This window comes from Siniperca chuatsi, linkage group LG4 (assembly GCF_020085105.1).
Source record: "Siniperca chuatsi isolate FFG_IHB_CAS linkage group LG4, ASM2008510v1, whole genome shotgun sequence".
NCBI lineage: Eukaryota > Metazoa > Chordata > Actinopteri > Centrarchiformes > Sinipercidae > Siniperca > Siniperca chuatsi.
Genome location: NC_058045.1, coordinates 4,066,607 through 4,090,733, shown reverse-complemented (window position 1 = coordinate 4,090,733; position 24,127 = coordinate 4,066,607). Strand labels below are relative to the sequence as shown.

Below are 24,127 nucleotides of genomic sequence, written 5' to 3'. Positions count from 1 at the left end.
TGGTCGTTCCTGTAGCGCCACCATCAGGGCAACATTTCTGCATTCATTTCACTAAGACAAAATTAACTGTCCCAAGGGTGATTCAGCTGTTATTTCACCTGCTAGGTTATATGTACCCCTAGAGATTAACCAGTAATGTTAACACACATTACTGTAACTCCCTTTGGCTCCATTTGGCCCTCTTTAGAAACAAAATATGAAAAATCGCTTTTGTATTGTCATGATGATAATGCGTCTGCCATGGCGAACTGACTGAAGTTATAGTCTAATCCTATTTTACTCCCCTATACTATTGCTGTAATTTCACATATAATCAGTTAATAACAAATCGAATTTGACATGTTCATTTGCCTCTTTGGTGTTTTGTTTCTGTCTTGTAGAACTCCTATTTTGTCTGCGATCGTGTTTGACTTCCTAATTTCTAAACTGTTGTGATGTTTCTCATGGTGTCATTGTACAATTGACGATTGGCTGACAACAGATGTTTTCATTAAGCTCTGTGAGACATGGTGCATAACACCACTCACACACAGACACACATACACAGCCCAGTTTCTCTCCCTCTGCTTACAAAAGCGGTCCACCCACACCGCCTTGGCAGTGAATGAGTTACTGCTGGTGCAGTGTGTGAGCCTGGTGCGCCCCTCCCTGGTTGGACCGCACGCCGCTGGTCGGCTGTCTTCAGACGGATGTTGCCGCATCCCGGCGCGCTGCGCTCCGCCACCAGGCTGCGTTCCTCTCCAAATGTGCCAAATCTCCTCCTCTGTCCTCCTGCCTCCGCCTGACGCTCTCTCTCTCACACACACACACACACACACCGCCGACGCTCGTCTCTGGTTCTAGACGCACAACTCTCCGGTAAAGTGGCTCATCGTCCATAACGGTAGGTAAACTGTTTCTGAAATCCCCAACTTATGTGTGATGCATGTTTTTCCGCCTTTTTGCGCGGAGTTGATTGCGACGACAGGTTTCTTGAGTGGGATGCTGTGGAGCGACTGCTGCGTATTTTGCCTGTTTTTATTCCCAGCTCTGATTTTTCTCTCTCCTCTCCGCACAGACGCGACGTTTATCCTCAAACAACTGCGTTTCGATCGCTTTTCTTTCAGCCTGCTTGTGTTGCGTATGATCATCTAAGCATCCAACATCCAGCAGCGAAACATTTACTTTTATGCGCAGCGTTTTTGATGGCGCGTAAGGGGAGGAATGTCTGGTAGAAATTAGGGCATGAGACAGCATAAACTCGTTAAACAATCAATCCTCTTAAATCTACCTTGACATAAGAGGAGGTATATAAGGTTCAGTCAGGGGATTTCAGCAAGTCCTTTCTTTATCCAAAGTACCGGGATTAATGCGGGCGATAGAACAGTAGGTGCCTATTTAACCTATTTTCTCTGTGAAAATTACTGTACATGAACCAACAGATGATAATAAATGTGTACAAGCGTTTATGGAAATGAGTGCAGCCTGTACCTACTTTTGTCAATGAAATAATTATTGGAAAACCAAAAGATAAGAGGTTTGAGGGTGATGTAGCGGATAAAGAGATTGTCCTGCAACTGCAAGGACACAAGTTTGATCCCCTAAAATGAGCCTCTTTCTGCCCAGTCACTGTGAGTCAATATGGATAAATATGAGAGAGATACCTTACATGCAGGTGATGCAGACAAACTCAGTGCCCCCCTACAGACATGAAAAAAAGAAAAACCCAGTTCTGTGTTCATTGTGTCATTGCTATGGTTTCCAGTTGGCATGCTGGTAACGTAATGGGATGAAGTCAGTCTCCTGGCTGTGTTTTGGACCAGAGGACAAATGACCGTGCAGTTTCAGACTTGAGTGCGCAAAGAGGGGATAGAGACAGTGTTTGTGCGTGTGTTTGTGTGCGTGGGTGAGTGTGTATGTTTTTGGTCGCGAAACAACCAGCCATCATTTGTACTCTAAAATAGATAACTGTGTTTTTGTGATGATTCATTCATGCCGAGGATTTTGCCATTGCCTTTGCAGTGAAACCGTCCTTGTGTGTGTGTGTGTGTGTGTGTGTGTGTGTGTGTGTGTGGTGGGCTGTCTGTAAGATGATGATTGATGCCAAGAAAAGCTGTTATTTTTCAGTATTAGTCAGTATTCATCCTGTGTTATTCAGTTATCATCATGTAAGAGGCTGCTCTAGTTTCCTATATAGGTTTCTTGGGACTGGATGCTTCCAGTGACTCAGCTAAGGTGGTTCGACCCAGCCAGTGTGTGTGTGTGTGTGTGTGTGTGTTTATGTGACTGATCTAATTGAGTGTCTGTCTGCGCGCAAGATTATTTTTGCTCTGTGATATAGACCGTGATTGTCTGCATGCATGGCTGTGCCTCCATAATTACTTTGCAGCATGATAATCCCGACTTTCATTTTGGGGGTAAAATTGAGCCATCAACTTCTATAATCATGTCTCATAAGATATTTTCTCTGATGTGCAACTTGGTTAAGGATGCTGCATATCAGTCCATGACTTTGTTTGAAATAAATATTAAGTACTTCGCTGTAGAAAATGCAGGTTTTTTTATTTGTATTAGTCATGGAGTCCTACTGTTAAGTTAGACGCTATGATGCCTTGAAATATGCTTATGGAGCCAGGGTTATTTAACATTCTGCTTGAGTTAAACTGGGCTAACTTGGCCCAGTCAAAAGGGCTCTACTGCTGCTTATGTGTGTGTGTTGTGTTTGCCATGGATTTAATTCGAGCATATTTTTTTCCATTCTACTATTTGTACGGAAGAAGTACATGTCAGTGTTTATTTGAATTTGTGCCAAAACTAATACCTCTTATCTTAGTGGAGACAGCTCTGACACTTCCTAGAGCCGATTCTGGGCCCTGCGGCATGCTGGGAATCTTGAACGCCATTTTCTTTGCCAGGCTACAGCAGAAGTTTAGCCCTTCTGTCTGGCCTGCCAGTGAATCAGCTGTTACCAACTCAGCTAACATTGCTGAGTCACTGTTTGACATTTATTGCTTCCCATTGTCAAGCAGCCAATACATAGTATATTTGTCAAAGGAACAAACAAACAATCAACTCCCCGGGAGCAGTGACACTCTGTGCTTCATAAACAGGCACTACTGACGTACCACTGGGCAAGGCAGCTGAGGAATAACATACAACTAGCCTAGCTGCTTGGCCTGCCAGTGAATCAGCAGTTAGCAGTTGCAGTGAGAGTTCTGAATCACTTCTTGACATTTGCTTCCTACGATTCAGTCCTCACATCCCACACGGACTCTACATAAATGCAAGGTTTCTACATGAACTATAGAAAGTGCCGTGGACTAGAAAAGAAACCAATTGCTGTAGATGACTTGCCAAATCAGAATGAGATGTCTTTAGTTTTCTACCTGTTTTTTTTTTGTTTTGTTTTTTGAAGCTGATACCTTCTGGTTTTGGATGCTAGTCAGACGTCCAGTGGTTGAACTAGTCTTTTATCATAAAACAGAACATTGATATTAATAAATCCTCTAAGGTCTCTTTGATAGTACAGAAATCATAATGGAGTTTTGAAATAGATATGCTTTTGATGGCCCTGGAGGGAGTGCTGATGCTGGTATGATTTTTAGACTCTTTAAAGCGTTAGACATTGAGTTAATCAAGCAGCTGCAGAAAGGTTGGAGCAGATTTTAAACCACATGATATAAATCTCAGTGGAGAAAATACATGAATGAGTAGCTGTTATGTTTTATTAACATCTACTGATAAAGTGCCAGTGAACAGATTATTGAATTCTCAACTGCTACATCGGAGCTGCTGAGAGCAGTTATTGGTTATTAATGTATTACACTGTTTTCTTGGAAGACTAAAGAACACTAAACAGGTTGCTGCTGTTTGTGGACAAACAGGTAAAAAGCTAAATATGACAATACTATTATGTTGCCTAGAAGTGTTTTAAAAAGCTTCATGCCATCTAACAAACCCCATGATTTCTCTGTATTCATATTGAGGCATCACAGCAACACATTTACAACAATTTCTGGAACAAAATGTGAAATTAAAGTGTTTACCTTCAAATAAATGTCCTCTTGAAAACCACAAATAAGGGTTTTTCATAATAACAATGTGTTGCGACCTGCACTGCACATAACTTATATTATGGGATAATAATGTGATACTTTTAATTGATCATTTAGCAGTAAAATCCCTTGAGCTGGTGGGAATTTGCCATTTTGTCCATTAGCAGTCCAGGAGGTCGTCCAGCTGAAACATGGATTCTGTTTCGGGTCCCAGGTAAAGACGCAGGCTTCAACTAATGATTAATCTGCTGATTATTATCGGCGTTATTTTTTGATTAATTGATCAGACATTTGGTCTACAAAATGTCCCAACACAATTTCCTAAAGCCCAAGGTGACGTCATCAAATTGCTTGTTTTGTCTGACCAACAGTCCAAAATCCAGCTCTAGTTCAGGTCATACCTGGAAACAAAACCAGGAAAACTGGCAGGTCAGTCCATCAGGTGATCTGACCATTAATTCAAGCACATTGGTTCTTACCACAGTTATTAAACATGAATAATTTGCCTCAACAGACTCAACAGCATGTTTTCAAATCACTAACTCTTAGCTACTGGAGACGGTGCTTATTTGGTATGCTGCAAGGATATGGGAATTGCGATGTAGACAATGAACCGCCCTCGCTCTCAGATTAGCCGCTGGCCAGCTTAACACGGTGGCGTGGAGGTGTGAGTCTGGGGAGATTGATCACATGATAGGGAAGGCACCTCATTTGGATGAAGTTCATTGATTGAATTCATACTCATGGACACACACATACTCACAGCTGTACACATGTACAACATACACACACCTCCACCCCATTTAATATCTCTAAATGGCTTAACCACTGACCATTATTAAGCCCCCCGAAGCCCTCATGACTCTCCCAGGACCACTTGGCAGAGCCCGAGATGCCGACCACTGTGATCGTTAACATACTTCATTAGGTCGTCTTATTAAAGTATTAGCCGTCTAATGTCACTGGGTAAATGCTCGAATGGGGACATTAGATGGCTTTCCAATTAGAGACCAGCTTGATTATGTAAATGCAGTTGGGGGGCAGAGCTTGAAATCGGCTTGAACCAGCTTCTCTTGCATACCAGCTGGACTTTGAGCGATCCTCTTGGGTCGGTGAGTTGTCGAAAAGACCTGCTGTTACTTAGAAAAAATATTTACTCATTTCAGCATGTAACAAAGTCCAGTGATCTGCTAATTCAGCTTTAGGCCACTTCTTTACTACTTCTACTATTATCACCGTTACTCACTGCAAGCTTGATGAAGTGACGTTTGGCTTTTTCCCACACTTGTCTCGCAAAGCAATTCCAGTTGCCATTATCTGCTCTCTACAGGCCCAGCAGGGTAACCGAGTTGTTAGAAAGGCAGAAAAGTTATGACTTTGATGCCAGCCTCCATCAACAGCAGCATTTTTTTGGGGACAGACACTGAGCCCCTACCTGCGCAGCTCAGATAAGAGCATCAGCTAAATGCCGAACTGTGGTTCAGAAACACTGGGAGTGTGTTTCATTGTTAGATGGACTAAGACAACATTATAAAGCCAATCCAGGAAACTGGCATCGTTATGCTGCTGGCTCTTTTCCTTGAGAAAACCTGTCTGCAAATTGGTGTAGTCTGTGTTCAAAATATACTTTAGTGGCTCATCCAACAAATTGCTGGCAGACTAAAATACTAGCTATTAAAAAGTTATTTTTAGTTTAGTTATTTTTAATGAATACATACCAGTTGTACCAGTCAAAACATACCAGATTTTGATGGCATATTTATTTCTGTTATATTTTTTCCCTATTTTTATAAAAAAAAAATTTTTACTTTTTGGTGTCCTCACAGATGCTTTGTGTTGCCAACTTGCCTTGTGGAAATAGTGCTTAGTTTCATTTTCAACATTAAGCTACTTAACTTTCGAACAGTGGAGAAACAGTAGATTAAATATTACTATTCTTCAGCCAATCAGGAGGTTTTTAGACATGCTGGCAGCTCTATGGATGGCAATGTCAGTCTGTCAGTCCACCACTTAAGTGAAAGACTGAAATATCTTTGCGAATATCAGCTAGATTGCCATTAAATCTTTTACAGACATTCATGGTTCCCACACGATGAATCCTAATGTTTTTGGATTCATTGACTCTACTGACAACTATTAGATGGATTGCCATGACATTTGGTACACACATTCATGTCCTCCACAGGATGAATTGTAATAACTTGGGTGATCTCTTAACTTTTCATCTAGCGCCATCAGCAGGTCAAAATTTTAATTTGACCAAGAGAGATTTATGACCAAATACCTGCAAAACTGACATTCCTCAGCTGCAGTTTGTGTTTAGTGCTAAACAGCACATGTTAGTATGCTAACAAGCTAAACTAAGATGGTGAGCATGGTAAACATTATACCTGTTTAACATTACCATGTTAGCATTGCCATTGTGACCATGTTAGCATGCTGATGTTAGCATTTAGCTCAAAGCACCACTGTGCCTGAGTACAGCCTCACAGAGCCGCTAGTATGGCCATAGACTGTTAGCCCTGATTCTGATTCTGAGTAGCTACATATATTTATTCATATATTTGTTAAAATTCAGTTTTTAGGTATTCATTTAAAGGGGAGGTTCATTCTTGATCTTACCGTGCTGTTGGGTCACCCCACCTTAAGGAGCAGCTGACCGGCCCAAAATTATTTAGGTTTCAAAGGAGAGTTTTAGTGTCCCATTTCTAAGTGCTGTGTCAGAGGGAACACTGAGTACTGCACTAGTATTTTTGGGGGCATGAAAATTGCCATTAACATGCAGAACATCACTTCAAAACGTCGGTTTACAGTCAAAAATATTGGTACTGACTTTCATAAAGCCTCATTGATCAAACCCTTGGGAGGCGTACCTTTTGTCCGAGCAACAGCATCTTGATAATCGCTGTGTAATTTGTCACAATATAGATAATCCTGTCTCCTGGTGATATTTATGTACGATAAAGAAGCACTAGTTACATAAATAACAGCCAGGTACAAATCGCCATCATCGCTGCGTAAAACATAAATGTTTGTATATTACTTCGGTTTCTAAAAACCCTGGGTAGAGTTAACGAGACAAAGGAGGAGAACAGAAAGAACGGGTATTGAGCTGAGAGTCTCGGGACTCGTTGACAACAATGGAGAGAAAAGAGGGGAGGTTCTGGCTTGGAGAATGCAGCAGTGAGCAGTCTTTGCAGTGTTTCGCACCTCCCTATTTGCTCTGCTGCTTTAGCCAGCTCTCCCTGCTGCTGGAGTCTCTGTGTGTGAGAGAGAGAAAATGTACAGATATGCAGAAAATAGCCATGCTGTTTGTATTATATTTATGTAAAAAGAGACTGTTTCGACTCTTAGTACAGACCAATGCGACGAACTCCTCCGCCCCTCCCTCTACTCCCCAAACACTCCCTGCTGAGATTAGAGTCCCTGTTTTTCTGAAGAAAATATAGTCTCAAGGTGCGGAACTGTTCAGCCACAGTCTGTGTATTCAGTTTCTATCTCTGCTTCGTTCTGCTTGACGAGCTCTCTGTCTTTCTTTACAAGAGCTCCCCCTCTGTCGTTTTTTTACACCGTAAAAATCAAATTTTAATTTTTTTCCGGTGCAACCATGCATCCCATGTTTTTTAAACATGCAGTCACTAGTCAGTAGATCAGAATATGGGACACACAGGGTTAAAAATGCTTTCGTTCAATTGCTCTCTTTTTCTCTTGTTACCCTGCAGCTTATAAAGCAGAAATACAGAGGGATAGATGTATGAGCTGAAAGAGAGTAAGGAACATCATTATGCACCTTTTTGAGATGGAGAGCAAGAAGACCAAGTGAAAGCTACAGAGATGGAAGAGTTTGAATGACAAAGCAAGAAAAAGAGAGAGAGAAAGAAAATGGCTCACACAAAGCGAGACACAGAGTGAGAAAAGGACAAAAATCAGTCTGAATAAGAGTGACATGGACAGAAAGATAGACAGACAGAACGACAATGAATGACTCAGACGGACGGACAGAGAGACAGACAGAGAGAGTAGTCACACCGCGGACGGGCAATTCATGCTGATGGCAGCCATACTGGGCCGAAGTGCAGAGGTGATGCCTCAGTGTCTACCGTCGTTCCCCTCCACCATCCGAAGGGAAGAGCAGCAGTAAACATTGATCCCTCCATCAGGAGTTGTTCCCAGGGGCCCCAACCTCCATCCCTCTGTCCACTCTGATTTGCTGACAGGGACGCCACTGTGTATCCAATGTGTCTGACACTCCCGGACCCTGAGGGGACGGACCTCTGCGAGTCTAGCAACGTATGGGCGGTGGGAATGTGAATAAATTTGTAGTCTTGTTTTTTTCATTTCACCTTCAGATTTGATGCATCTGAAAGGGAAACACAAGACAAACCTTTTTCCTTTTGTCAATAGCTGTTTGCGACACATGCTGTATTTTATATGTATGTATAACTGACCAAAGTTAGACAATATGGTGTCACTTTGACATACCATTGCAGATACAATGGAAGTTAAAGGATAATGTTTGTACATTGTTCTTGAGTCTTGTGTTCATAGTTTTGGCCATGAATTTGTATTAATAACATTGTAATTATCTAGTTAACTGCAGAGATCTGGGAATGCGGTGACATCGCAAAAAGAAGTTCGACAGGACAAGAATCACGAGTGGTCAGATAATCATACAGGTTTTAAACAAACCCCCAGGTGAGCCAAACTTATTTCGAAAAGAAAATAATAGTAAATGTCAATTTATTTACCCAAAATGTCGTCCTTGTTCAACTTTGACTTACCGGAGTTGTGCGTGCGCAATGTTTTCCTGTGCAATGAGGGATTATTACTGACATTTACTGAAATTACTGACTGTTTATCAGTTTTACCTATTTACCCTTTGTCTATCAGTTTTGTGTCTCTATAGACCAGAATGTAATTCTGCAACAAGACATGTTGTTATCGCCGAAGAGCTAAAATGTTTATCGTTTTTCTGGAGGTTGTTGAACAGTATTCTGGTAAATGTAGGAAAACTAAAGCATCACATGATGCAGGCTGAAAGGAAGTAAGTCTTGGAGTGAACACAGGCAGTGAGTAGTAGTCATTAGACAAAACATGGACAAAAAACACCGCCTGTGGGTAAAAAATATGAAACTTAACCTAAGGGCCTGTATCTTGCAGAACATAGCAGGTTTAAATGTGCTCAGCAACCAGGGGATGCAAATTAGGAGGGAGACAATAACTAATGAGGAGCCAGTGTCCATGGTAACCTGTCCTTCAATTAACCCTGTTGTAATATGAAATATCTTCTCTAGTTTATGTGCTGTGACAAAGCTGAGACAGACTGCATTACTGTCAGTAAACATGTTGAGCTTAAAAAGTCAAAATGAGGGTTCAAAACAGTGTCCATGAACTGTCCTACAATTATTATAAACATTTTATGAAAGTTAGATTAGCTTAAGCCTTTATAAGTCTTTATTAGTGTGTTTTTGTCAGAGTAAGGGGTTACATTTTTCAAATATTAGATATCGAATTTTGCAGCTTAAATCCTCAAATCCTCCTGCAGACTTTTAAACCTGCAAACAGAACAACAGATTGAAAAACATCCACCATGCCAAGCTGGAATAGTCCTGAAATAAGCCTGTGTGTATGTTGATCCAAATCTATGAGTAGCTGAGCCCAGAAAGAAACTGGAACACACAGCTTTTTTCTTTTTCTTTTATTATTACTTTGAATTGAATGCAGCCAATGAATAATATTGAAAGCAGAAGCAGAGTGCTCCAGTTTCCTTTTGAGCTCGACTAGTCATATATTTGGATCTACATTGGCTTGTCCTTCTCTGAGAGCCTCACCTGCAAGATAGTGCTGTATAATCGCAGTATAGCCATTCAGTTAGAGACGTTTCTGTATATGTTAGACTGGATCAGCATCCAAGTCATCTTCCATTCAAAGCTGCGTATCTATGAGGCTGTTGTCTCCGATAAGCTGTTATTACCAAGCGACCAGCCAGTAACCTGAACCCAGACGCTGGCAGTTTTAAAACCACCTTAAGCTGAGAGTAAATCCCTGAGGGTCAATGTCTATCAACCAGGACCCGCTGCAGAAAAAGCTCCAAACAAATAGCAGTCTATCTGCAGCCAATTTAACAGCCTGTGACTTCTGAATAGCATTTTTTTTCTCCACCTCTTCATTCCAATTTTCTCTTTCTCAAGCTTGTGATCTCTCGTGAGTTGCCAAAGTCTTCTCTGCCAGGGGAGGAAATCTTCTTCTCTCCCTGTTCCATCTCTTTGGGTTTTCCCACCTTGAGGGATTGAATATCTTGTCATTGTGTGAGGGAAGGTCACGTCGACACCTATTTTTTAGAACTGTCGTCTCCCTCGCCTGTATGTGTCTGACCCAGAGAACCTGTCCTGTGTCCGTCGCCATGATGAAGGAGACATCCCTACTTGTCAACGTATTGCTGACAAACTGTTTATAATCATTGTAGCTCTCTCCTGGCACCGCAAGACCTCAGCGATGAAAATGAGGAATGTCGTTTTCAAAAAAGGCGTGTGTGTGTTGGGGTGGGGAGTAATGCAGCATATATTTATGTCAGTGCGTCATAGTAAAAAATAAGCTATAGGAAAGTCTTCAATATGCTCAACTTATTTCTGCTTTTATGCAAAATTGTGAGTGAGATATTCTCAAGTTTACAAGTGTAGTGGGTGTAAAAAGTGTGACTCTGGGTTGTGTTGTATAGTGGACAATCACCACCACACTTAACAGGACAGTCACTTTATAGCAAGCAACATATATTAATAACACTTTGGGAAATGTAACAAAAGTAGGAAATAAAATCAAAATAAAGGATTTTACAGGAAGTTATAATGCCCATAATTTAACGCAACAACATACACACACTGCCACACAAGCTCATGTAGGACAGATAATGCAGACAAGTGACTTCTTGTTCTAGATACAGTCTGAACACAAAAGGCCCATTACTGTGGGTATTAATGCTGTTAGACAGTGTGGGGAAATGTTTGTGGTGGTCTGAAAAAGATGGTCTGACACATTTTTGTGTGATGTTTTGGCAGCATGAACTGTAGTGTGTGTGTGTCTGTGTGTGTGTGTGCTGTTTGAACTGCTTTCAGTGTCTCTTTAGGCCTTTAGATGATGGGAGGAGTACACGGGGTAGCAGTGATGTCATAGTTGGCAGGCAGTGGACCGAGACAATGATACTTTGCCAATATCCTCCCGCTGCCCTTTTCCAGCAGCAGCTCTTACTGCGTTTTCATGCTTCTCCTCACTCTCAGGGTGGTCAGTCGGCCTGTTGTTTCTCTCACTGTCGCTCAGATTATATTCTCTTCTACTCCTATAAAGTTTATTATCAGGACGGTCTTTTAACAAACTGGTTTGTTGGACTGCTTCAAATAAATGACGGACATTACTGCCATTCCATTAACAAACATGACAATTTGAAAGTAGTAAAGCTTGTGGTGTGTGGGTATTTGTTTTTACACTTGGCAAAATTATACATCACACTACCATTGAATTTTTAGTTTTATTAGTTTTAATTTATTAGTTAAGCAATATTTGCCAGCTAATGTTCTTCACCTAGCCCACAACTTTATAAAAAACTATAAAATATTTTATTTTCATTGCTAAGCAATTTTAATTGCTATTTTTAGTATTTTAATTTGTTGTGTAATTGTTCAGGCATGTTTTTGTAAATACATTTTTCATTTCTAGTTCTACTGTAATCTATGTTTTTATCCAACTTTGAATTATTTACATGGGAGTTTTTATGAAATCTAATCACTTTTTTTGTTAAGAAATCCTTTTAATTTGGTTATTTAAGAGTTGAGATCATGATTTGTACTGAGTGGGACATTTTATAGTTGGAAAAATAAACTGCTCTCTGGTAGAGGAATTATGTAATGGAGACAATGTTTTTAAATGACCTCAAACATATCTTTGGCATTTCTGTACTGACATTTCTTTATCTATATATCTGTGATATGCAAATATCAGCCAATATATCTGTGTGTGTGTGTGTGTGTGTGTGTGTGTGTGTAAGAGAGAGAGAGAGAGAGAGAGAGTAGGGCATCACCATGGCAGTCTGCAGCAACAAAGACTGAATGATAGACTTGCAAAAGGAGCTCAGGGGCCCTTCAAGGAGCGAACGAAAAGGAGGAGATTGGCTGGTATTATAGAAGGTGAACTAGCCCAAAGTAAAACGGTCTTGAGTCTGGCCTGAAATACTGCGATACTTACATATTGGACTACCAACAAGCTCTGACTCTTTCATCGACAGTTCCTTGCCCTCCATCTTCTCCTCTTCTTCCTATTGATTTCTTTCTTTTAATGTGTCACACATGATGATAGTGAGCTAATACTTCAGTGCTTTGTTAAATCAGGTGAAAGTTCCTCTGAAAAGTCTGCCAAGTGCTTCACTAACTTCTCCAATCAGTTGGCTAATTTTCTTTTCTCTCATCTCCTTATTCATGTGGTAATGACTCATATGCTGATAATGAGTTGGAGCTATTTTAGAACCCAATTTGAAGTAGTGAGAATAATGTTTTCAACCAAATAGTTTTTTTCTGTGTTGTGAATTAAATAAAAAAAATCATAATCATCTTATGGCATTTAATGTTAATAAGGGACCATGCAAAGATTTATATATTTAAAAGTGGTAGACCCCAAGAAGATATGATAAGTAACTTCTATGGCAGAAGCTAATGGGAATCCAATAAAATAAACAAATAAACCTTGAGGTCTCAATGAACAAGTTTTGGACATTACCTATCAATTCTTTTGACCAATTTAAGTGGATACTGGATACATATGTTTTTTCTTTTCCTAGAGAGACTATCTGCCAACTGTTTCTGGCATAGAGGCTTTAACTGGTTTAGCAGCCCAATCAGTCAGCGCTGCCAAATCACAGGACCAGGATTAGCATCAGGAACTAAGACTCTGGCTTCCTGTTGCTGTTGTGAACTAATGACAGTGATTGTGGTTCAAGGAGCAAGTCTGTGTCCTGCAGGTTACGTCTTCAAATCCTTGGTAAAATTGGGATGGATTTCATCATTTTGGCGTGAGAAGTTAAATAATCTACAGCTGGCGAGGGTTGATTATAGTGTTTGAGGTAGTTATAATTATGCAAATACATATTTAATTACAGTAAACAACAGACAGCAAACATGGCATGTATTTGAGTGTTCATTTAGATAAGACAAACAATTAAAGATCACTACCTAACAGTAATTAATCAGTATACCCTCCATATTTTCATTTCTGCACAACTTCATATTATAAATGTTCAGACCAGTGAAAACATTGGAATAGTTTGGCATATGTTACAGTTACAGACCTGTATTTTACTGGTCTGCATTGCAGACTTCAGCAGTGACTCAGCAGTCACTTGACACTGTCAGACACAAACAAATGGTTGGACTTGCAGTTTTGATGAATGGCTTTAGTGGTGGGTGAAGATGTGGTGCTGAAATGAGCATGGAGACAGCCGGGTCTGTACTGGCTTCTTTAATTTTCCAACTCACTTCACACCACTTTATCTCTAAGCTCAGACAATAGCACTCAGTCTGAGGGAAGGAATGAGCTCACATTAGGCAAATGAGATTAAGAACAGGGTAATAACCTTTTGATGTCAGCTTCAATCAACCTCTGTAACCTCTGATGTGTATATGAAGATGCAGCCTGAGGCATCAGTTCAGCTTCATTAACTCCCCCATTACTTTACTTAATTTTACGTGATTTACTTTTAATAGAAAACAAGACCAGGGTTACAGTAGTAGGATATTTGGTCGAACGAATTTTCAGTTTATTTTAAGTGAATCTATAGATATACAGTATATCGATATTAAACAAAATAATCTAGGCTCAAAGGTTCACTTTGGGGCTTTTAAAACAGCGTCTGACGGTCTTGATCAGCAAATGCAGCGTGTTTGGTGTCATTACATGACCCAAGTCAAGGATAGTTCAAGGATGGATGGATGCTAGTTAAACCTGTTCAAGGATGGTCTTTGCCGTAATATGTGAGCCTTGATCTTTCTCTGCCTGTCCTCTGACTCCTGATGGATGACTTTGAATCCTTCCCAGCCGATGCTGTGACCGGTTTTGGTCTGGTGTTCACAAACATCTGCTGTTGTCTGTTTCTGGTGTTCATTCAGTCTCTTGTCCAGGGTCATTACCCATTCACTGATGGAGTGTTCACCATGTGATGTTATACACCACTCCAGTCTTCCCTTAAGGGGTTGTCTTGTCGGTGTACCAGCAGAGATCCTAAGGTGTGAAATGTTTTGTGGAAAGTGCTAAATCCTTGAGACTTGAAAAGTCTTTTGTCTGATGCTCATCATCCACACCTTGTAACTTGAGTTTAGATCTTCTTTTTTTTTAATATACACTGTTCCCTTAGGTCAAGAATACATTTCTTACATACATCTTTAATTTAACATCTTTTTTAGTGTTTTTTAACACAACATTGACATTCCAAGAGCCAAAGGTATTAAAAACAAGTAAATCTTTGCATTAAATGATTATTCAATTATCAAATTCCAATGATGAGTTAATTTTTTTTCCCACATTATCTTTATTGAAAGTGTCAATAAACAGGATGGTGACAGTGTTAGAAAGTTTGAAAAATTATTGAAGATATCTCCCTCCTAAGTTTGCTTCTTATACCTTCCCGCCCAGCCCTCCCTCCCCCCACCTGAAATAATATAAAAAATAATAATAAGGATGATAATAGTAATAAATACATTGATATATATATGAAAATATATATCTAAAAATAATATATACATGTAAATAATAGTAATGAGTAAATAATAAAAAAATGTAAAAATATGACCACAAATACTTTAAAATATAATGTATATGAAACAAACACAAATTTATATCTCAAATTTATGTTAATTTTCTGCTGACGCAGCAGTGGGGCTCTTACACTACTAAATATGACGTATTTACCAAATATAAAGTTGCCTAAAGTTGCTCCAGTATTTTTCAAAAAGGGATGAGTTTCTTTTGAAATTAAACATAATTTTTTCACAGGCCATATATGAGGCTGTTTCTTTGACCCACATGAAAGTGGCTGGTAGCTCATCATTCTTCCATGTCAGCAATACATTTCCTGCCAGCAACTGAGGCCATTTTGATGAATCGTACTTTATGCCTTATATCCCGAGGTAATACTGACGTGTCCCCTAGGAGGAAAAGTCAGGCTAAGCAAGGTATATCAACCCCTTTGATATACCTTTTTCACTGACAAACTAACTGACTAATCATCTTAGCTGTAACAGTTAACCTTTTTCATTTCAGTGGTCTAGGCAAAACATTTGCATTATAGTAACATTGAATGCTTTGACCTTGTGTGTATGTGTGTGCTGACGTGAGTGACTTTATAACAAAATACCATCCAACCTCATGCTCATTGGTTTTATATTCAGAACAGGATGTTGGCTGTCTGTCTGTCTGTCTGACATTACATTAGAATTATGACTTTTACATTTGAAAGAGAAGCTGTCCTTGGTACTGAATCATTTTCACCTCTGTGTCATACTTTATGATACATACTGGCATCTTGCTGAAACTAAGCGCCGAAACACTAAGCTGTGGTAACATCGGTGGTGAGTTTGAATTGAAAGTTTGTTCTCCACTTTAAATATAACAACTTCAACAAACTCATCTGCATACTAAACTGTATTAGAGTCTGTCTTCCTAGAAGCAGCTACTGCTTGTCGGTTATCGTCACATTCCTTGAACCCTCTCACCATCCCACTTGCCACTGTAAATGTGGAACATGCTATCTGGAGCAGTGCAGTGGCTGGGCCTCGGTCGATCAGTGCTCCGTTTTAGTCGCCTTTAAACAGAGCGTTCTCGTTTTGGGAGTTCAGACGAGGATATTTATATCAAGCAGGTCAGCTGAGGAACAGCCGGAATGAGCAGAAACACTGAGTTCTGTCTGACAAATGACCTTCCTTCCTCTGGGCCTCGCAGTTATGAACAGAGTCGTGCGAGGACCGAGGGGGAGTGAAGAGTTCACTTCCCAAGATCCATAAGTCAACCGACAGAAGCGGGGCAGATGCAATCCAGCGTCTACAAGTCATTTTTGTCAAGAAAATGGATCCTTGCAGATGTGTGATCTCAGTTAACACAGATATCCCTGCTGGGTTACGCATTACTAAATGTTTCTTTGGACTGAATTATTTGGATCAGACCATAAAAAAGATCAAGTTTACGTTTAAGTCCTTATTTGGGATGGCATGCATCATAAATAAAGATCCAAAATCTATAAATAAACACGACACATTAAAAGTAAGGCTGGTGATATTCTATATTATTGTCAACAAATCCTATGAAAAGACAAGTTGATCCTACTAACAAGTATTGTTATGTCTGTGTATCCAAAGTCTGATATCTTATTCCTCTGCACCATAGAACTTCATTGTTGTCCAAAAACTATTGCAAACACATCAGTGAGCCACACCGTTGCACCGGGTGATATGTTCCTTCATAAACATGGACTGTAGTTTATTATGAGTCAGTCCTGCTGCTGAAAATACTGACTAGAGCACCAAATTTGGATTCATCCGCTGCTGAAAATAGTCCCCAACAAATGCACTATTTGCTCCTGTTTGAGTAACGTTTGCTAAAAACTACAGTGCCCAGCTGTTTTAGGAAATTACTGAGCCTTAAAAAGAAATTAACTATATATTTATGACCTGGTTTGTTGGTTTTGGTCTTGTTGACAATAAAAAAAATTATTTTATAATCCCTTCCTTATCCTTCAAATTCATAATGTGAATACTGGTACAGTGAAAAGTCAATTGACTCTTCTTACAAACATAACTATTAGAGCCCAACCAATACATCGGCATGGCTGATATTATTGACCGATTTTAGCATATCGCAGATCAGTTTCTCCATATATGTCAGCTGATAAGTAACAAGAAATTGCGGTTCAGAAATGACAAAAGGTATCTTTGAGGCAATTTAGAAATGGTGATGTCATTAAATATTGCCCTTCAGTTAACACTTACAAGTTTGTTTTTAATCTGTAAAATGTCCCACTCAGTACATATCCTGGTCAAAATTCTTTAATAACCCAATTTAAGCGATCCTTATCAAAATGTTTATTTATTCTATGTGTTAATCTAAACTTTAAAAAAACTGTCAGCCAATATATCTATCTGATCAGTTATCGGTTAGGCTCTAATTACTATCAAAACTGGCTAAAACCTTAAAAGGGGTTAATAGATGAATTGGTAGACTCTTACATTTATTCCTTAATTGGGAAAGAAGTTTTCTATTTTTAGCCCTCTCAGCATGATGCTTTTTAAAGCAAAGAAGCTCTGGATTTAAAGCTTTGACACTCAATGACACAAACTGAAATTCCACAAATTAAGTATCTTTTTTTGAATCCCAAAGTCAGCTGCCATGTCTTTTGTTGTGGACTGAGTGAACCGCAGAAATGTGTCACAGTGATATGCTAATGATATGCACCGCTTTGATGTTCAAAATCACAGGCATATTTCTGAGCTAGAGAACCAACTGATATGATAAGAAGCTACGAGTACTTAAGATTGACTCAGCTGACAAAGAAAGGAAGGAGCCAGTAAACCCTGTGAGTAAAAATGAGAGGTATTTTAAAATAGTCTAAGTAGAAATTATCAGTCAGTGTGAACATTTTCATAAATCTTTTTATTTATTTATTTATTTTACTGAACGCCTTTGGGTGGAAGTCACTTCATGTGAAAGGATGATGCCTCCTCTCTGTCTGGGATGCCAGTGAAGGAAAGCCATGGGGGTGAATAGATGAGGGCAACTTGGCTGAACATCGCACTCTTCAAAAGGACTATTTAAACAAACACATTTAAGCTGAGGAACAGACGTTGGCCTGCCCAAGGAGGCTTTAGCTTCACACTGTTCCATCTCAGTGGATGCAGTGAGACCCTGAAGGCTGATTCACTTCATTGGGTTGTAATTTCCAGTAATAGCTTTGTTATTTATTCCGATTTGCAGAGCACAGGGTTAAAAGACTGGTATGATGATGGATGTTTGTCATGAATACCACACAGTTACTCTGTTAGATAACACAGTGACTGCGTTATCTAACAGAGTATTATGCACTGCGGTAGACACACAAATACCTAAAAACGTCCTTAAATTTGCCTGGAACTAGTGTTAAGTTTCTTAACGAGCTCTACTCAGACTTTTCTTTAAAAAAAAAAAAAGGTGTAAAAAATTGTTTTAATTTGTTTTCTTACTTCTCCCGTGGATTCCAGTCTTGAGGACACAGACAGAAAAAGGCTGACAAGGTGGTGTGTGGACTCCTAGAAGGTGATGTGTTTAATCAAGGTGTGTCTGACGCACTGCAGAGATAAGTCAATTCCCACCTTGACTCAAGTCATTGAAAAAGCCATCAGTCTTCCCCTCTTTGACAGCTTTTGTGAGGCTGAGCACATTTATCATTTTTGTAAGTAAGAAACTTGCCAAAGCTTTTGTCAGTGCTACACAAAGATAGCTATTAATACGTAGATATATATTTTTAATAGTGTGGTTGTGTTAGCTTGTTGAAGAAAGTATATAAACAGATACAAGATATACAATGATTATACATTATAAGGCAAATTACAGTTTGTCCAATATGTTTTATTTTCCTACCTCAATCTTTTTAAGAAGAAATTTAAGAGGAACATTTGGATTCTAGCTTTAAGTATGATTATATCATTAGTATCATTATAATTTAAGGAATAGGAATTATTATTTATTTGCAGTGGTGGAATGTAACTAAGTACATTTACTCAAGTACTGTACTAAAGCACAAGTTTAAGGTACTTGTACTTGTGTATTTCTATTTTATGCTACTTAATACTTCTACTCCACTACATTTTGGGGGCAAATATTGTACTTTTTAGTCCACTACATTTGTTTGACGACATTAGTTACTAGTTACTCTTCAGATTTAGATCATTAATAAAAAATATAAATCAACTAATAAATTATGATATATTATTATGGATTAAGCTACCCAGCAGTACATAAAGTAATTAAAATGATCTCCACCTTTACCAGCTGCAACATTAGTGATGTACACACTAATGCCTCACTAATTATATTCCAGTGATATAATATATATGAAATGGGCCATTCTGCATAATGAGTACTTTTACTTTTGGTACCCTATATATATTTTGATGCTAATACTTTTACATAACTAAGATTTTAAATGCACTCGTAACAGAGTATTCTTACAGTTAAGTAAAAGATCTGAGTACTTCTTCCACCACTGGCTATTTGTGTCAAATACACAACAAATGACAAGCTAACTCACTACTGTGCACTGCAGCCTGTTAAATATGGAGACCTGAGGTACATTTAAGTTTATGTCATGATTTATGTGAATGGCAGAAAAAATGCTTCTGAACAGGATGTTTCACTGCATAAATTAACTGAAACACATACCAACACAACATATGTACTGTATGAGGATATGTTATGCTGAAAAGTAACACAAATACAGGCTGTGATAAAACAACACACCCACATCTGACAATGACCCAACTTTGTTTTAACAGTATATAGCACTGTCGTCTGCACAAAGATCCAGTAAAAAGTACAGCTGATGAAAGAGGAAATAAAAATGTAACCATATCATTTCTCCTCAGTAGGAGGGATGACTAACTCAGCGTGCTTACCTTCACTCGCATACAAGCATCTAAAATCTTCTCAGTTTACAGTTCCTGTTGTCTCTGAACAGACTGTCATCACTCTGATATTCTCTCAGAAACAGTCTGTCTGCAGCAGCAATAAGTAGGTCTTTAAATCAGAAGCGCAGGTCAAAACAGAGACACCTCCAAGGAGGGTGCAGATCATGTCGCACAAACTAATTAAATGCTAAGATTAAATGTCGCTTCTGGTGGGGTGAAAACTTGGAAAATGACGCTGTGATTTTTGGACCTTTTTAAGCTTGTAAGAAAGTTCCACTAGCTCAGGTTGAAAAATCTAATTTCCTAACCTAGTCACACATGAAGTTGAGTGTCCATTTTATGTCTGGGTCCCAAGATGTTTCATTAAAAGTTGTCCCTTAAAATAGTCACTGCACAGCATCACAACTGGACTTGGTCTTATTGATTCACCTCACTGAAATCTTCCCATTCAGGCAAATGTTTGGCATTTGAACCCGAAATCCTCCACTCTGAATTGGAGAATCTGGGTTGAATATTGTGAATGCAATACCGATGAAGAGTTCATTAGGGCTGCAGCTAACGATTATTTTCATTATTGATTAATCTGCCAACTATTTTCTCTCTCAACAGTTGTTAATTGTCTCAACAGATGTCAATCACAAATTTCCTCGAGTCCAAGGTAATGTCATCAAATGTCTCATTTTGTTCGGCCAACAGTCCAAAACCCCAAAATATTTTTACTTAAAAAATCACTAAAGAAAAGAGATGAATTATCATAATAGTTGAAGATAAATATTCTGTCGATCAACTAATTGATTAACCGACTAATCATTGCAGACTATATTAATTCACAAAACAGCATAATTGATAAATAAAATACCTTTTATTTGCAAAACATTATGAAAAACAAGGGTCTTATTCTGAGTTATAGACCATTTGAAAACAAAACTTAAAAGCTGAGGATTACAAGACCTTTCAAACTCGATGAACCAATGATTCCCGTCCATTTTTGGGAGTGAAAGTGAACCTGATCTGAGAGACCTCCAGCCTGCAGTGGCAGTCCTCTCCGGCACTCTGCATTGTTGATGTTCTCTGACTCCCCCCGGGGGGAAACAGCAGCGTTTCAGACTGACTTAGAGTGTCTTTGTTGTTGTAGTGTCACGTTGTACCAGTCCGCAGTGTCAGCGAGCAGTCACCCTGCAGGCAGCCATCAGCAGCAGCTAATGCTGTCTTTTCTCCTCTCTTTCACCTGAGAAAAGCACATCAGGAGGTCAAAGGGTCACTCTTTCTCTCTGGGCTTCATTCTTCTGAGAGTGGATTTACAAATTCATACCACAGCTGATTGACGCAGGTGTCTCCGGTGTCTGTATCAGCGAGGTTGCCCGAAGTGTTGTGTGTCGCTCTTGTCAGCGTTAGAAGTATCAAAGCAAACTTGCAAATCATCGCTCACCCTCGCAGCTTAGTCATCGTGCTGTGAAACCGGATGCGTCTGTGGGCAGATCTGCTGAAGTGTTAGAACTCCTCCAGACTGCTGCACCAGCAGGTTCGTTTGAGCAGTGAAGGGTATCATCGTTCTCCGTCCATCAACGCAATCCTTCAGTCACCTCTCCTCGCTCGCTCCATGCAGGGGTCAGTCGAGTAAAAATCTTTGTTTTCTATCTCACATTAGCAATGGCAACTGCAGTGCGTCTGCAGGGGGGGACGGACGGACATATGGCCGTCAGTGTGTTGCTATGGTAACATCAACAGAGGGAGCCACATCCTTTAGTTTGCTTCAGCGATGCTCTCTAAATATTTTTTGATATTTAGGAATGTTTATGTATTGTATGTGTATATACTTTCACTTTATATAGGTCATGCCAATATAGCTTTTATTATTAACTATTTCCATCAAATTTCTCCTTTTATTGTGCTTGAATTTCTTTCCTTAGTCATGTAAAGTCAATCTGCAAGGAGGTTCACAAGGTTCATGTTTTTGTTTTTTAACATCTGTGGAACAAAGTAGTTTTTTTAATGTGGCAGTATTGTTAGCTTGGACCTTCTGCTTCTGGTTTATTGTGGCACTCTCATTGTCTGTTCGGCCATGGTTATTACTGCTCATACCCACAAGCCAAAGCAATTATATTATATACTGTAGCACCTTTCATACACAGTGGCAATTCAAAGTGCTTCTATTCTACTAGTACTTCTATTCCTGTGTGCATTGACATGATAGTGAGCTGTAACGAAAGAGTTTCCCCTCGGGGATCAATAAAGTATTTCTGTTTTCTGATTCACAGGTTGCATAGAAGAATACAGGATGAGCTGAAAAAGAGCTATTTAGAAAGTGACTACACAGTCAAAACAATAAAATGAATCAATAGATAATAAATAGCAAATCAAAGGCAAGGTAAATGTATTTGTACTGTATAGTAAAACTAGGAATTTAAAATAGCTTTACATAACAGCACAAACACAAGATATAAAAACACAAGGCAGTATAAAAAGATAGAAAATAAAATAGAAGGTTAAATAATAAGCTAAAATTGAATTAAACAGTATAAAATGTAGTGGCAAGTTCAATTTTAGGCAACAGTGAACAAGTAGGTTTTAATGTCTCATTGGACCATCTTGAAATTTTGTACAGACATTCATGGTCCGCAGATGATGAATTATATTGACTTCGGTGATCCTCTGATTTCTTTTAGCGCCACCATGAGGTTGATATTTAGGTTTTTTAGTGAAATGGCTCGATGGGATGGATTGCCATAAAATTTGGTTCAGACATTCATGTCCACCTCAGGATGAATTTAAATAACTTTAGCGATTCCCCTTTTATGTAGCACTATCATCAGGTTAAAATCTTTATTTGTCCAATACTTTGCTGCAAAACTGACATTCTCATCAGTCTCAGCTGTGCTTTGGGTTTAGTGCTAATTAGCAAATGTTAGCATGCTTACATACTAAACTAATATGATGAACATGGTAAATATTATACCTGCCAAACATTAGCATGTTAGCATGTCTTTTGTTAAAAGTCTGGCAGCTGCATTTTGAATAAGCTGTAGTTGCCTAAGAGCTTTTTGGGGTAGACCTGAGAAAAGTTACAATTGTATAATAATAACCTTCGCAAGATTCTTGTTATATTTATTCTATGTAAACCACTGTTGGAAATGTGAAATGCAACGCATGCTATAGGCCAGATAAGTTTCCAAAAAGAGCTACCAGTACAGCCAAGTAAAAGTTTTCATGATCTCCGAGAGAGGAGAAAAAACTCTGCTGACATTTCTTTATATGAAAGTGTCACGGATGACTTTTTGCTAGATAAGAGGAAAATGTGGTTGAATACAAAACGATTCACTTCAGCTCGTTTTTTCATCAGTGTTATAATGTTAATGCCATTTAGTTCAATGAAGAATAAGAAAGCATAAAATACAATCAGCTGAAAGCAGATAATATGGCTGTGATTATCATCTATAATACAACAGTTACTTATTGAGTGCTTCTTCCTCTGACTCACAGATGGTCTAGACTTACAAGTACTGCTCTGATTACCTTATTGATATAAAAGCTGAACCATTTCAGTTTTTTTCGTACTGTATGCAATTACTTTTCTTATCAATTCCATTCAAACTCGTATGCATCTTGATTGTTGATAATCCTCCTTTATAATTTTATAATGTCTCAGTCCTTTATACATCACAGTATATGAGGCCAAGAATGATTTTACATCTGAGGTTTTTCGTGAAAAACACATGTTGACAGCCCAGATCTTAAAAAGATGGCAAAGCACTGCAAACTCAGGGGATGCACTGAAGATCCCAGTGCATAGTGGAGTCACTGAGATCCCCCTATTATTAGACCTCTCTAATATTAGAGCTTGCATCTGTGCTGAAACAAAGGGGAATTAAAAGCTTAACATCACCTCTGAGTGGAATTAACTTCAGATGCATAATTATGATGAATATGCATAAGGATGTATGGAAATGTGTTCAACAGTGTAGTACTTTTTGTGAGCAGATTTCCATGCATTAGTGTTTTCAGTCACATAATTGTTTTGTCTTCTAATATTCCTGGCCTGCAATGTAAAAATCAGACTCCTTTTCAGCCAGCACCACATTGCAAATGGCATATGTTTCTGTCTATGGCCTTAAGTCAAGTAATGGAAACGCATGAAATCAAGTTTAATACCTAATATCAACAGTAAAACAGTAAACGTTGGTCTCAACTTTGTATTGTGCTCATGGCTAATTTCAACTGCACCCAACAGACATCAGTGACCTATTTCCTATTCCAACTTTTGTTCTTGCGTTGATGCACAAGTGGGTTGCCTGTCTCTATATAATGATTGCCCCACATACGATGCAGGATAGTAAATCTCCCTGACTCAAAGAGGTTGTTCAGATCAGGTCTGGATGTCGTCCAGCAGGATGTCTTCAGGCCAGA

At 39.0% G+C, this 24,127-nt stretch overlaps 1 protein-coding gene across 1 annotated transcript in view; it reads left to right on the top strand.

The window, feature by feature from the left end:
• map1ab (microtubule-associated protein 1Ab) overlaps window positions 1-24,127 on the top strand; it is a 71,085-nt gene that overhangs the window by 26,535 nt on the left and 20,423 nt on the right. The window lies entirely within an intron of this gene.